The sequence below is a fragment of the Alexandromys fortis genome, unplaced genomic scaffold, assembly GCF_014885135.2.
Source record: "Alexandromys fortis isolate MF-2015 unplaced genomic scaffold, M_Fortis_MF-2015_v1.1 scaffold_133, whole genome shotgun sequence".
Lineage (NCBI taxonomy): Eukaryota > Metazoa > Chordata > Mammalia > Rodentia > Cricetidae > Alexandromys > Alexandromys fortis.
The window spans coordinates 326,336-339,664 of NW_026068030.1; positions in this window are offsets into that span (position 1 = coordinate 326,336).

The window sequence follows — 13,329 nt, forward strand, 5'->3', positions numbered from 1 at the left end:
ATCTGAGTTCAGAGCTCAACTTGACCACTTGTAAGCTCTATTACTTTTGGGTAAGGTACTCAATTTCCCTGATGCTTCATCTACTTACATGAAAATGGAGGCGATGACGCTGAATACCTAGTGTTGTAATAAATACTAGAGATAGTATAAAGAAAACCCACAAAGAAAGTAACTCATCATATTGAAGTGTAACTTTAGCTTCTACATAAACATGTCAGCCCTTCAGCTCCATCTGAATAGAGACTATAATGACTCCTTTTCCTACTCAAGCAGACCTTCACCTTGGACCATGACAGGTGCCTTGGAATGAATTAATTTTATACGTTTACATTATTGTATATTTCAGTTAAATATTGTTTGAGAAACGAAGTCCCTTGAATTAAAACTTACCATGTTGGTACTTTCTACTCACACAAACATTTTTTTTCAGTGGTATCTTCCCACCAGTCTGGCAGGTTATTTACTTGGGGGCTGCGAAATCACCTCTGGATTTAGTGATTACATTGTGTACTCTTTTTCTCCTCCCCCCACTCCAGTTACTTATGATCTCAGCTTTGATTCCTGAGAGATGTGTTATTTGCCTGTGTGTCATTTCTCTCCAGTGGGTCTGTTTCTTTTACAAGGTAAAGTAGCTTGCTAAATCCTTCATGACTGAGTGTGGCATGATACCTTGTCAAAGGCTTTTGTGAGGCTAAGTATAAAAACTCTTGTTAGTTTCTCGGTGTCGTGTTTATTCTCTAAAAGCATCGAAGTGAATTAACAAAGAACATTTTCTTTACACAGACATTATTGCTTTCCCACTATTGCATTTTCGGGAGCATTTAAGGATCCTACATTTTATACAGATGAGATGATCTTGACAGTTTCTATGGCTACCCATGAGCTCTTCTTAAAATGGTAGCCACATAGCTGACCCTTCTCCAGCTCTGGGTCAACGTGCTACCAGAGGCTTTGAACTTTGACTAACGTTTCCCAGACTTCATGCTTCTTGATGAGTCAGGGAGACTAGTCCCGACAGTAATGCATGCGTCTCTTTAGAGCAGTCTGGAATATTGCCATGTTTTGTTCTCCCTTCTCCAGAAATCAATAGTGTGGGATTCGGACTTTCAGAAGAGGATGTTTTCCAGGCATGCTGCTCTCTCTTATTTTCAACTGGGTAGGAACTTTGAACTGTGAAAATCTAGGAGTCCTACTGATTGTAGAGCTGGCTCTTTGCCTTTGATGTGTTGAAAGATATTCTCTCCCTGAATGAAACAGGAGCCATTTTAATGAATGTCTCTAACACAGGCTTCCTCCAGAGGCAGAGAGATAAGCTTCAAAAATGAGCACTTTAATGTTCCACATAAAAACCGTCTGGTGCAGAGACTGCCCCAGTTCTGACACAGGGAAGGTCAGTTCTATCACAGGAAATGAGTGATCACTGTGTTGTTAAAAGTTGAAAAGGGCCCTAGGTCCAGGGATCACTTGTTTTACTTGGAAAATATTTGCTCTGTAAAGAAAACTGCTTGTTTTCAAAATTTATCTTTAAATCAATTACTGTCTTCTAAGATGGTGATTTTTAGCAGGCTTGAACATACTTCTAATTTAGAAACTACTTCAATCTACAAGACGGCAAGAGGGCTACCTTGGAAAACTGAAAGGCTCTCCCTCTAAATGATGGTTCTCTGTTCCTTGCTGGCCATAGGGTTAAAACTAAGGGGTGAGAAACATTAGACATATGAAGGGAGATGCTAAGGCTATTTCAGTTTTGCCAGGGTATTTTCGTAATTCACTGAGATGAAAACAAACAAACAAGCAAACAAACACACACAAAAGGTCAGTCCTTGTAGGAAAAAAAAGTATTTCTCTCTGGGATGAGGCATCTTTCTGGGGAAAATGTTTCACTGTCCCTGAGAGCTCAGACTCGCTGGAATCACCTGGATGTTTTGTGAGTATGAGTAGCATCAGGTTCTCCTCCCCTACTGTCCAGTTCCTACTTTCTTTGTCCAAATTAGACCCCCAAGTTTGCCAGAAAACAGCTAATGATTACATTAAATGAGACCAATGCAGGGTATTCAGCCTGTTGGAGGCCAGACTTGGATAGGGACCTACATTCTCTGTAATGGGGTAGTGTCTGGTTTTGTGGTCCAGAGGCAGGGGTGCTGGGGATTTCATTCCAAAACAGGAAAGATAAAGAACTCTTTCCTGTCTTGGTACTGTCAGTGGTAAAGTTTTGACCTCTATAAAGATGAGCAATGATCTTAGACCTGGCCATCTTGAATACTCTCTATTCTGTCTCTAAAAAATGAAGGATGATCTTTTTTTTATATTCTTACAAATTACCTTATTGGAACCTTGTGTTTTGGATACCTCTCTTCATGGGGTTCACACAGGGACACAAAATTCCCTACTTGTAGATGGGAAGCAGAGATAAAATAACAACATTTCGGCAAAATAACTAAATAAAAGTAGAAGCAAGCTACACAGTCCAGGCATCCATAGTTGCCTTGTATTGTACTTCAGTGAACACAGAACTTAAGGGCTCTGTAGGCGAGAGCACACTGGACATGCATGCTAGGTAATGTACCGAGAAGGGAGGCACCAGATCCAGCAGAGGGAAGATGAAGACAACATAATGAACACTTGCCTCACCAGAGTTATTTCCTAGGGTAGACCCAGACAGAAGGCATTTTATTTCCTTATCCCTACACTCTGCTCTCAGTGTTTCTTTATCTCTATTTGCCTATGGATTCCCAGCACCAGGCTTCTTCTTACCTGGGTTTGGAGATGGATGGTGTGGGATTGTAGAGGTGACTCAGGTCATGGTCTCTAGAGGTTGACAAGATCCCTGGTAAAATGGAGAGCAGTGGTTGCTATGGGTAGGTGTACAAGAGAAAGGGAGAGGTTAAAGGAGACAGATAAGAAATGGTCAAACTGGTGGGAATGGAGAAATAAGAAGTAGAGAGACAGAGCAAATACAGATAGGGGATTGCCGCAGGAGTTCCTGATGAATTGTGTCTGGTTGGAGCTACACTCTTAGCTTGCTTTATGTCCCTGGAGAGGTGAGGTGATGGGGAAAAAAGAGTATACTAGTCCATTCCAATGGGAGGGCTAGAGCAAAAACATCCTGTGATTAATTATCCCCACTAAGTCCCTTTTCAAGGTTGGAGGCCAGGGTGGAGCTTGGCAAAGGTACAACTCTGCAGTTGTCCAGAGAGAGATGACTTCCTATTTTGAGCTGCCCATCTGCCCAGAGCCTGGTCATTTTCTTCGGCATCACAGTTTCCCTAGGGTGTTTCTTACTTCTCTGTCATTGTGGCAGTTTCTAGCTGTACATGCTGGTTCAGGCAGCAGTTCATACCACACAGTTGAACAGCAGTCACTGGGGAGGTCTAATATCTTCATGTGCTGGTAGCTACAACAATGAGATGAACACTAGGATATCTGTGAAGGGGCCCTAGAAAATGGCAATAATAATAATAATAATCCTATACTAGCCAGTTTTTTTTTAACCTTGCTATGTTAGGGAGACAGTTAAGAAAGGGTAAATTTGGGAGCTGAATACATGCTCTTGATGGCTTGTTCATTATCTTGTATGGTCTTATGTGCACCAGAATCATAGGACTTAAGAGTTGATTGCTTTTAATTAATTTACTCAATCTCTTTTTAATTAAGCTAGCACATGTTTGTTGAAGGATAGTATATGCAAGTATTGACTTAATAACTGGGATATAGATTTATAGATCAAATAGCAAAATAGACAAGCATTCTTGTCTGTGTAAAGCTCACATTTTAGAGAAAAGAAATAGACAACAATTAAGTTAAGTCAACCATATTAGAAACTGATAAATCCAGCAGAGAAAAGTAAAAGAGGAAAGAGAATGTGAGGAATGTAATTTTAAAGAGGCTGCTGTGGAAAGTGGTGTCTGGTGTGGAGCTTGAAGGAGGAAGGGAAATCTGTGGGTATGTGGGAACGGTATGACCAGCAGGAGAAAGGCCTCTCCAGCAGCCCTATAGTGGGGAAGAGGCCTGGAGTGCTGTGGCTCTGTGATCAAACCAGTGCTGTGGTAGGAACCGAGGTCAGAAGAGTAACACATGAGGACCAGAGGGTGGTGAGTGGCCAGCAGGAAGCACCTTGTGAATGACTGGGGGACTTGGTTTTTTGTTTTGTTTGAAGATTGAGGATTGAGATAATATTCAAGTGTCCTTCTGGATGCTGTGTTGAGAGCAGAGTATACTGTAGGCCAGGGAAGAACTCAGAGAGGGTAGGAGATTCTATTACAGCTATCTGGGAAGGAAAATGGCTTGGATCAGATTAGCAGCAGAAATGATGAAAAATTGTTGGATTGGATATGTTTTAAATGCAGAGCAATCAGAATTTCTTGATGGGTTGGATATGGCGTGGGGAAAAAGAAGGATCAGAGTGACTTTTTAATTAATTAATTGCTCAGTTAATAAATTTTGCTAGAGCAACAGGAAAGATAGAAGTGTGCTAAGCTGATAACAGGAAGCTTCATATGATCAAAGATTTAGAACACAATTAGAAGTCTAAGTCTACATCCAAGAGCCCCTCCAGACAACCAGTATGTTGGCAGTTTGACACACACCCTGCATCTCATGACACAGGTATAAGTTTGGTCACCAGTTATTCTCATTAAACTCCATGGGATCACTCTGGGAATGAATATAGTCACAGACAGGAAAGTATCCCAAATGCGAGCCCTGGTACGCTCAAATGTTAGTTTATGTGGTCAAGAAAAAGGCAAAATAGGAGACTGAGTGGGAGTCTATGGGCCAGGTTTATCTGGTTTGCTTGTCTTCTACCTAACTCCCAGTTTTCACAGTTTGCATCATTGCAAACTATAGATGGAAATCATTCTATGTTACCTTAGCAAGACTTCTCTCTTGGCTATAAACAACGGCTTCAGTCCTTACACGATGACTATGCCAAGGTCGTGCATAGGACTGGAAGACAGTGTGTGAAAGCATCACCCTCTTTACCCAGTGAAAGCAAGGGCAGACCGTGAATCCCTTGATGGAAAAACACTGGAAACAAGATTTTGCCCTCTGAAATTCCTGATTATTATACCAAAATTTGCCAATATTTTGGCTACGTGTACTTTACGTGTTACTTCTTTTGTATATGTATTTGTGTTTATGTGTGCATGCAGAAGCCTGAGGTTGACTTTGGGTATCTTTCTTAATTTCTCACTTAGATTTTTGAGACAGGAACTCCCAATGAGAGTCTCAACTAGGTTAGACTGGCAGGTCAGTGGACTCCAGGGATCTCCTTGCCTCTGTGTCTCCAACATTAGGACTCCAAGTGCCACCTAGCTTTTCATGTGTGTGGTGGGGACCTGAATTTAGGTCCTTATGTTTGCACAGCAATAATTTTAGCCTCCGAGGCACTTCCTTGGGCCCTACATTTAACTCTTATGCCCTGATTCTAACCACTAAAATAAAAGAATAATGATTTGTGTCTAATGTTTCTAAGTTTTAAAAGGATCTTGTTTATGTGATTACAATTACACAGTGTAAATCCTAAAACATCACACAGATCTCATAGTTGCCGTCATAGCGCACAGCCATCGTCAAATACATCATCATGTATTTTCCAGCCTAGAACTCCCTCTAGCCACTCTTCCCAGGCACTACACTTCAGAAACTGGTGTGCTCTATTCTCATTCTTTCTCCTCACACAGTTTCCTGTAAGGTGAGAAGCAAGTAGGCTGGGACACAGGTTGCACGAGCTTCCCTGGTGGTTAGGAGGCACAGATCTAATAATGATTTCATTCACAAACAGCAATGCGGCTATGCTTTAGAATTTTAGAAATCCAGCCAAGCGAATCTTGGACATAATTTCCAGGATGTGTCAAGTCTTGAGCTAAAGTAAAGTTTACCAGAGGCAGGAGTTTGAAGTTTTTTACACAAGGTTTTATTTGGCTGCAGGCTGACTTCTTTTGAAGACTATGTCAACAAATGTAGTTCCCTTCCCGGGCCCTGGCATGCCACGGAGTCCCCTCTTTATGGGACTGCTGTGACTTTTCTCAGACAGGCGATAGGCTGGAGATACATATGGCCTCATCTTCACATCCATCAGCCATTTGTCACCAGATTGCAGATAGCTTGCTGGGCCCTGCCTCTGTGCACAAGGAGGATTTGCTTTCTGATGAGCTGTGTGAGCCAAAGAGAAGCTCCTTTTTTTTTTTTTTTTTTTTTTTTTTCTGGAGACATACAATTCTAAAGAACTATAGGGATATGGATGTTAGGAGAAACCCAGCAGGACAAGCCAAGGTTATCAAAAGTAAGGACATCAATGCAACAGTGAAACATCACGTTGGAGATTACTGTTAAGACTTTAAGGGATTGTGGTGGCTTGAATGAGAAATGACCCCCCAAAGAGGCGGTCATGGTCATTGAACACTTAGTTCCCAGGAGGAGCTGCTGTCTGGAAGGCAGAGGTGGTGCAGCCTTACAGGATGGTGTGTGTCACTAGGGGTGGGCGTTGAGATTAAAGGCCTGGCAACACTTCCAGTTCACACTCTGCTTTGTGTTTGTGGCAAAGGATGTGAGCGCTGAGCTTCCTGCTCCTGCCATCATGCCTGCAGCTCACTGTTGTTTTTGTTGCCAGCATGAACGCCCATTTCTGGTGAACTGTCAAATGAAATCAACTGTGCCCTAAGTTGATTTGCTGATGATATTTTATCATAGAACAAAAAAGTAACGAATGTAAGGATTTCGTAAGGATTCTAACAGATAAATTTCTGTAATTCGTGAACAGGGAAAACTGTGTAAACAAACACATGCTGAATTAAAATAGTCACTCCACTCTGTAATAACAAAAACTAGTTAAAAGTATTTGTGGATACAGTAAATACATCAGAAAATAAAAAGCTGGTTTGCCCAAAAAGAAATAGAGGAGTTGAATAGAGTAATGACCACGAATGGCATTTGCATCTAAAAGGCCATCTTTTGTCCTCATTACTTCCAATGTAAAGAAGTTTTACGGGTAGATTTTATCAGCATTTCAAGGAACACATAAGCCTAAATAATGCAAATGCTATTCCAGAAAAAAAGGAAAAAAATGTTCAACTTGTTTAATGCGTTTCACATAAATTAGACTTGAGTCATACTTTCAAGTTTATTATACAAAAACATTTACTGCTTTTAATAACAAAAAAATTTAAAAGCGTTAGTTAAGCAAATCCAGTATTTTTAAAGTTTAAGTACAATGCATATTTGTTTTTGCGTGTGGCTATTTTGCCTGGGTGCATGCCCATGCACAGCATGTGTACCAGGTGTCTGTGTAAGCCAGAAGAGGGCCTTGAGTCCCTTGGAACTGGAGTTAGAGGTGGTTGTGATCTGACACATGGGTGTGTTGAGAGCACAAAGGTCCTCACATTCACAGATAATACTAGGGAAACTGGAAATTTTAAACAGGCAGGATTGTCTTTTCAAAGAAAAAGATGTATCCCGCCGCAGAGGGGAAGGAAGAGTTGCTGGAGGCAGGGAGACTGAAGACACCAGGAGAAGGGTCTGCAGAATCAGCTAAGTAAGGCTTATAGGACTCGCCAAGACTGCAGCGGCCACCAACAAGCCTGCATGGGTCTGCACTAGGTCGTCTGCATATATGCTATGGTTATTAGCTTAGTGTTTTCATGTGACTCCTAACAACGGGAATTGGGGTGTCTTACTCTTTCATCTGCTTTTGGGACCCTTTTTCTCCTACTGAGTTGCTTCACCCAGCCTTGATATGAGGGTTTGTGCCTAGCATTATTGTGTCTTGTTATGCCATGTCCAGTGGCTATCCATGGGAGGACTGCTCTTTCTGAAGGGAAACAGGAGTAGAGGATCTGGGGGGAAAGGCAACGGGGGGATTGGGAAGAGTAATGGGAAGAGGGTAGGGAGGGTCTGGAGGAGGTTGTGGGAGGGAAAACTGACCATAATATAGTTTGTAAAAAACTCTTTATTAATAAAAATGAAACCTCTAAACTGGCTTCCACAATGGCTGTTAGTTTACATTCCTCCAACAGTGTATGAGATCCTCTCTGTTTGTATCCTTGCTAGTGTTTGCCAGTTCTTCTTTTCTTATGACCACCATCCTGACCGAGACTAGATGGAATCTCAGTTCAGTTTTGATTTATATTTATTTCTTTAATGGTGTAGAGGCAAACATTATTCTTTTCATGTTTATCCTCACTTACTTAATTTTTTTGAATATTATGTGTTCAGTTCATTGGATAATTTGTTGATTGGATTGCTTGCTTTCTCATTCTTTAGTTCCTTGAGTTCTTTATTCTAGATTTTAATCCCATGTCAGATGTATATCTTTAGTTGTAAGGCTTTGAAATAAAGTCATCTTATTTCACCCACTAAAGTCATATTATTTCAATCACAAATAATTTAATATACCTGCTTATTTGATATAAGGTACCATGTTGTCTTCATTAGTACTTCATTAGTGTCTTCATGGCATCGTTGCACTAATGACAATGAGGCAACTCTGATAAAGGAAAACATTGAACTGGGTGCTTGCTTACAGCTTCAGAGGCTTAGTCTGTCATCATGATGGCAGAAAGCATGGCAGCCTGTAGACAGGTGCTGGGGAAGTAGTTGAGAACTCTGTATTCTGATCCTCAGGCAGCAGGAGAGGTAGGGAATGTCTCAATCCTTTAGGTAGAATATTAATTTCAAACAAATGTTTGCGAACTGTCTTTGGAAAAGATATTCTATGACCCAACATATTTAAAATGGTAATTTAAAACATTTTTAAAATATTGATCGCACATTCTATTTGAGTGTTAGTGTTTATAAATGGGCATATGTGATTTGTAGGGATTTGTACATAGTGTGTCCCACCAAAAGGCTCATGGGGTGGGGAGTTAGCTTCCAGCTAGTGGTTATATTTGGGAACGGACTGAGATTGAGAAAGTAGGTCACTGAGGGCGGGCTCGAGGGCATATCTTGTCTCTGACACCTTACTGCTCATGTATCTTTCCTGTCTCTCTTGAGATAGGAACCTCTTTCACCAGAGACTCCCTTCACTATGGTGTTATCCCTAAGTACATGGACTCCAGTGCCCCTCTGAAACCATGAGTTAAAGTAAGTAACTCCTCACTTGAAGTTGTTCTTGAGTATTTTGGTCACAACAACTAGAAAACAGTTATTTTAGAATATATGTATTATATGTATATAATATAATGTACATTTACTTGTTTGTTTCTACATGTGGTATCTATTAATATTTAAGATAGCTAGCATTTTCTAGCACAGAGGAATCATGATAAGGGATTTAGGCTTTATATTAAGAATATGAAGAACTACAGACATGTTTTCATCAAGTAAAGAAGTGCCATGCTATCAAGATTCGGGTATAGTTTTAAGATGAATGAAATCAAGGAGAAAATTGATGGTTCAAAGTGATATAGTGTGGACCTTAATGGAATGCAAATGACACATATGGGTAGAAGAATGAAGAAAGAAAATCTTCTGTTTCTGTAGATAACAGAATGTTATGGCAGAGAAGTCAAACATGAAAAATTTGAGGCCAGTAGCAGTGGAATTATACATAGCATGGGCAGAGTGAACTAGAAGGGATGCTTATGTCACAATGCGCCCAGTTCTCCTTGGGGTGTTCAGGTGATTCTGTGCAAAAGCTGTTGAGCAAAAAGGTTTGGCTGGGAACTTTGTCTTGGGAAATACAGCTAAGTTCCAACTAGAAGGAGTCTGTGCAGACCTGATAGAGTGTTGTGAAGAGCATATGGAAACAGAAGCCAGTTTCTAGTTCTTTGCTGCTGTTCTTTTAGAACTTATTTCCAAATTAATATTGGCTATATATCAGAGATTTAGGGGCAATAAAATGCTTATCACAAATGATGCTATGGAGGTTGAACTAGCTAATATTTGTTGTAAGGTTGCTCTGCAAACTGTAACAGGCTGGGGTTTGAAGAGATGAGTCAGTTGATAGCAAGTGCTGATCTTGCAGAGAGCCTGAGGTTGGTTCCCAGCACCCACATTATAGCTCATAACCATCATATCTTCAGTTCTAGGAGATCTGATAACCTCATAGGGCTTCTGCAGGCTTCAGGTATGCATGAGGTAGACCATACATACATATTGGCAAAACACTCACACACACAAAATAAAAATAAATAAAATCTTTTTAAAATGTTAAAGGACTGACCCAGCTTTAGATCCACTGTGAATTGTGATTTGATGGAGATGGGAGAATAAAATGTAAACTCCAGGGTCAGAGGTAGGCTCCAGAGCAAAATGGCGGGGAGGAAAGGTCACTGTGGTTCACGTCTACATACATGTCAGGATATCCAGAATCACTGATGGCTACTATAAGAGAAGCAAGAATTTATAACAACAGGTCCTGGGTGAAATAATTAGGGATCAGCTTACTAGTCCCTAAGTTGAAGCCTGAATGAACAGAGCACAGGACATGATACCCAGTAGTAGGTTCAGGGTAGAAATGAACCTACCAGGGTAGGTTCGGGAGAGCTTACTCCCGAAGCTGGTCATATGCAGGGCAGAGGCATTAGGCAGGTAACCTAATGTGAAAACTTGGTTTCAGAGTTGGGATATCCTTAAATAATAAAAATACAGTAATTGCAGTCAATATTTACATTCTGTGCCAAGAACAGTCCATTATTCTTTAATTATCCCAAGGAAATGATTTTATTTTCTAATGACCCCATTCTTATTATTGTTATTTATTGATGCTATTATTTATCTCCCCCTTCTGACTTTTTTGAGACAAAGTCTAACTCTTGTAGTCCAGTCGGCCTCAATCCCCAGCAGTTCTGCTCCAGTCTTCCATTTGCTGGAATTACAAACATTACTGGGTTTTCATTATCATTTACACAAGGTGAAACTAAAGCCCAATTAGAAAGCTCAACTAGTAAGCAATAGAGACAGGCTCCCTTGGCCTTGGGTATGGCTTCAGAATCAAGCCTCTTCAAGCCTGTTGCTACTGTTTTTGATGTTATAACTCAGATCCCTTTATACCACGGATCAGCCACTTGGAATCCCTGGGTGGTAATTCCAAAACAAAGGACATCTTGCTTTTTAATATACTGGACTCACTGACTTGGAGGTGGGATAATCCAGTGAAATAGGTTGAGAAGGATGGGCCTGAGATCTGGCTCACCTCACAGGTGACTATGTGGCCTTAAGATCACTACTTAAATTCTTTACATCTCAGTTTTGTCGTTGTGTGCAATGTTTCCATGAGCAGGTTTTGGAATCAGACCCTTTGAGTCCTGGCTTGTCCGTTTTATGATCAGTGAGAGTCCTGGGAAATTATAGGCTTTCCTATTTTGAGTTTCCCTTCCTATAAAATAGAAATGATAGCAAGTGTGCCCCCAGCAGAGAGTTTTAAGGAAGATATAATGGAGTATTGGCATGATGCCTCAGACCTGGTGAGCTCTCAGACTGGTGTCTTCTGTATTTACAGAGCTCTCAAGTTTAACCTGGTTTATGAGGCTATGTATAGTGTTATAGTGAGGAGGGCACAAAGTGACAACTTGGTGTAGCACAAATATTGTGCAAGGCACCAAGGAGGCCCTCAAATGTCATTACTGTCTTCTGATTCCCTGTAATGAACTTGCACAGAGCAAACACCGACCATGGCCATCGTCTTCCCCTAGAGAGGGCTAGCACTCTGCGTGTTTTTTACACATGTCTCTTAAAGCTGGAAGGCCACCAGAGGCCATGAGCCTAGAATTTAATCTCTTAAAAATTGATTAATTAATTTTTTATGAGTATGGGTATTCTGCCTGCATGTTTATCTATGAACCACATATATGCCTGGTGACTGTGGAGGCCAGAAGATGACACTGGATCTGAGTGACAGGTGCCTGTGAACCAGCATTGTAGGTGCTAGGGATTGAACCCATGTTCTCTGGAAGCGTATCCAGTGCCCTTAATTGCTGGGCCATCTCTCTAGATCTGTAATTCAGTCTTTTTACTGATTCTAGGATAATGTAAGCAAGCTGCAGTATCATGGAATGGGCAACAGGGCTGTTTTCTCCTGGCTCCTACTTAGAGTTGTAGCTGGGTTTTCTCCTGGCTTCTTGGTAGGTGGCTTTGTTTCCCCAAGTTCTCAGGTACACTCTGTGTATGCGCTCACAGCTGTCCTATGACTTCTTACTAAAGTTCCTAGTAAGAAGATAAAAATTATTTTAATTGCCTTCTTATCTTTATTAAAATGAAAATGTTATCACGTGAGACTGAAAAAAAAATGCAGCTCAACATCCTCTCCTTAGTTGTGGTCTTCAGTTTCAACTCTGTTAGCTGTGTTTTCTGATACCTAGAAACAATTTTTCTCGTTTTATTATTTTTTTGCATGATTTCTCACAATGTATCTGGAACATATCCACCCCTCTCCCGATTTCCAGTAGGGTAGGGGGTGTGAATGCTGGGTAGGTGAAGGATTATGAAGAGGGATAACTAATATTAAAGATAGTTTGAGAACTTCATTTGATGTTTTTAAAGCCTTAATTTAATTTTATTTGTCTGTTTATGTATGTGTGTGTGTGTGTGTGTGTGTTTGTGTGCTTATTCACTTGTGCACAGGTGGTGAGTGCAAATGTGTGTACCTACATAAACCAGAGGGCAACTTCAGTTGTTCCTCAAGTGCCATTCATCTTCATCTCTTATTTTTAATGTTTACATTACCATAATCTTATTTTGTTATATATTATTATTTTATTTATATGTTGTTATGTCTAACTAGTGAACCCAGGATCTGCCTGGTTTTGCTTCCCTAAGACTGGGATTATAAGTAAATGTGTTTTATTAGCACACATACTCTGCCAGCCAGTTTTTTAAAAATGTGGGTTGTTGCAGGATATCAAATTTAGGTTCTTATTTTGCAAGGCAAACATTTACCAATTGAGTCATCATTTGGTCTTTCTGTTATTGTATTTTTAAATCTTTATTTGTGTGTGACTATTATTTCCAATTGTATTTACTATTTCTCAATATACCACTGTGGAAATGAGATCTTGGCCTATACCCCTCTCCAACATAAACATAGACCAGACAAACATACTTTGTTTTCTTGCATAACAATGACATCATGGGTTGGGTATTGAATAATACTGTGTGAACAATTATGTTTACCTTAACTATGACTGCTACAGATTATTTTATCACCACTAATTATTATGTCTTCTTTCTTATAAAATTATTACTTCCCCTGGCATGAATAATTACCTCATTGACTCTTTGGTTAGCACTATATGTGGTTATCAGTACTTTCCCCTGAACACTGAGTCTTTGAATTCATTCAACCATAACAAGTTATATGTTTATTTATCTCCAGTAATGGAGACATTTTCC